General features: G+C 47.7%; 1 pseudogene; it reads right to left on the bottom strand.

The window, feature by feature from the left end:
- Positions 1–53: 53 nt before the first annotated feature.
- LOC112548400 lies at positions 54–2,314 on the bottom strand (annotated as a pseudogene).
- Between the last annotated feature and the right edge of the window lie 894 nt (positions 2,315–3,208).

Here is a 3,208-nt window from a genome sequence, read left to right as displayed (position 1 = left end):
TTTTATGATGATAATCATTCATAAATAACTGAGGATATATTTAATTTGCTCACTGATAGCAGGAATGGCCTTTTTCATCTCAGCATTTCTCAATGTGTAGATCACTGGGTTCAGCATGGGGGTAATTGTGGTGTAAATGACTGAGGCCAACTTGTCCATGGGGAATTTTCTGAATGGATGAGCATAGATGAAAATGCTGGGTATGAATATTAAACACACCACTGTGACCTGGGCTCCACAAGTAGATATGGCCTTGTGCTTCCCATCTATAGTATGAGCTCTTATGTTGACTAGATGACAGTGTATGAAATAAATAAGATAATGAAGATTGAGACAAGCATCCCACCATTTGAGACCATCAGTAACTCCACAAAATAGGTGCCAGTGCAGGCCAACTTGATGATTTGAGGGATATCACTGTCACAGGGAGAAACAGAAGGGGGGACCCCAAAATACCAGGGGGTAGCCCCAGGGTCAGGAACACTCAGAGAGGATGGAAAGAAAAAGAAAAGATGAAGGGAGTTATTTAACTACAGCAGGACCCACCATGGAGCCAGAACCGAGGGAGAAACCCGTGCAGCTTGTCAGCCATCACAGTTGCAGCTGGCCGGTGACATCAGCCACGATTGCTGACCAGCAGAAATAAAACAGGCCGCTGGCAATAAAGAAGGGAGCAGCAGATTGACACCGGCAGGAGGGGCCTCCCCAAAGCTCCGGTGGGAGCAAGAGAAGCTGCTTCCCCCAGCAGGGAAGGATGTGCCAGCATGCACTGCGAACCAGAGACTGCTGACTACAGCGAAAGGAGCCGGGAGCTGAAGGTGGTTCCTCAACACTGGGAACCCAGACAAAAGGGCAGAAGGAAGCAGGAAGACCCCGATGCCAGTGGCCACAGCAGAGGAGCTGGAGAGGCCAGTACAGGTCATGGCACCAGACCAGGTGGGACTGTCGAGGGCACCTGGGGAGCCAAAGAGGTGCACCAAGTGGGGGACAGGAGACAAGAGCAGTGTGAGAGGCTGCAAAACCCAGCATTTGGCAGCATAGTATCAACCAAGCAGGGGATGAGGGGACAGGTGTCCACCGGAGGACCACAGCAGGGCTGAAGAAACCAAAGGCTGGGCAACAAGAGTTAAAAATAGGGGTGGAATCCGCAGGCTACCCCGGCCACACATAGGGCTGAGCATAGACCCATAGGGTTGAGAGAGAGTTGTTAGCAACTTGGCCAAGGGGCCTAGCAAGGGGACAGTTGGGTCTCTCAAAGAATATCGGTAGTTTTTGTTGTTGTTGTTGTATTTTGTGTTGCCCACTTTCGGAGGTGTTGAGGGTCAGAACTTGGGGAGCCTGTTTCTTTTTACATATGCCACAGGGTGGCTGTTAGCCTTAGGAAAAAGGCGGCAGCCTCATGGCCCAGGTAGGATACTGCAGGCTGCTTACGCTTTAGACAGGGTGGCTCACCCTCCCGTAAAAGTAAGCTGGGGCAACGGTTGAGAGGCTGGCCAAGAGGACAACAGTGACCCACCAAGGCTGGGTGTAAGGGTGAGGTAGAGGGGAGGTGGAGCCTCGCAGAAGACTGCCAGACAGATGTCCCACCATTGAGAGACTCTGAGTGGTTCAACCCTCCATTGAAGTAAGATTCAAAGTCATGGCAGGTGGGACTGGGGCAGACCACACCGGAAGTGAACACCTACTCGGCAAACCACCAGGGACAGGAAGGTGAACGTCATCAAACATCTGGTACGGAGCCGCACGTGACAGGATGTTTGAGGCCGGGCGGGCACAATCACAATATAAATTATTCAAGACATAGGGTCCACAAAATGTTAACTGGAGGATCAGGCCAATCTGAATAATGGAGATAATCAATCCACCAACCCATGTCCCAGCCACTAGCCCCTACACACATACCCTGACTAATGATAGTCAAGTATCTCAGTGGTTTGTTCATGGCCACATACCAATCAACTACCAGGAATAATGTCATTGTGCCCCCAATGAAGTGAAAGAAGAACATCTGAAGGATGCATTCATTGAATGAAATAATTTTGTGCTGGAAGAAGAGACAGGAGAATAACTTGGGTACAGTGACTGAGGAGTCACTGACATCTAGAAAAGCTAAATTGGCCAGCAGAAAGTACATAGGGCTGTGGAACTGGTGGTCTAAGATTACTGTGATAATGATGGGGAAGTTTCCCAGCCAAGTTGTCACATAGAGTGTAAAGAAGACTACAAAGGGAAAAGACTGTAGCTCATGATTTTGAGTAAGGCCCAAGAGGATGAATTCTTTCACAACTGTGGAGTTTAGTTTCTGTTGGTCCATTTAGTCTCTAGTTTAGTCCATTTAGCCTCTTTAGTTCGTGCCCAAAAAGGGAACAGAAATTATAAGGGTTATGATGGGAATACAGTGAATTCCTGCTAATACATCAATTTTTACTCCACATGTACAAGGACAGATTTCAATTTCCTGTGTTTGCTGAATTCAGCAATGTGCCCTCAGCCCCAGTGGTAAGTAACACTTCTGCAGCAGATTTAGAAAGATAGCTGACCAAGCAGGCATCAAATTCAAGGGACTCCCAACATCCCTGCTTGTGAGGAAGACCCATCAGCCAAGAGCAGTGAACCTGCAAGCTCCAGCTTCCCGGGTCAAGTGCTCAACTTCCAAAAGGTCTAGGTAACTTTCTTTCAACACACAGCCTTGAGTTCAGTGAAAGGATACAATTCATACTTAGCAAACCAGCATTTTTTAATGAAATTTGGTTTTGTCAGAAAATTTCCAGTCAGTCCTATCTCAGATGATCTCCAGAGACACCTCTGGTCCTGGGAAGTAAAGAGAAAGAATTGGTACAGAAAACAATTACCTCAGTAAATTCCAACTCTTTGTTTTCACTCATTCCTTACCCTATAGAAAATAACCAAGGAATTCTGCTGCTGCAAAGAACTCAGAAAACCCCAACAGGTCAGAATGCTTTTCAAACTATGGAGTCTTTCTTGAAATCTATAGGTTTGTTTTGTAAATCATGTTTGTAAACTTAACGGTGCTAACAATGGTGTGGCATCCTTGGAAAGATCTCAAGGCACCCCAGGGCACCATGACACCTTGGGTAGCCACCATGTAGCAAGACCAGAGTGTTCTTCCCTGAGTTACTGGCATGGGTGACTGGTGCCTCCTGAGTCTGGGGCGGGGACCCACCAAAGTCAATGGCAGGCGTTGGGG

Source organism: Alligator sinensis, unplaced genomic scaffold (genome assembly GCF_000455745.1).
Source record: "Alligator sinensis unplaced genomic scaffold, ASM45574v1 scaffold892_1, whole genome shotgun sequence".
Classification (NCBI taxonomy): Eukaryota; Metazoa; Chordata; order Crocodylia; family Alligatoridae; genus Alligator; species Alligator sinensis.
This window is presented reverse-complemented; position numbering and strand designations above follow the sequence as displayed.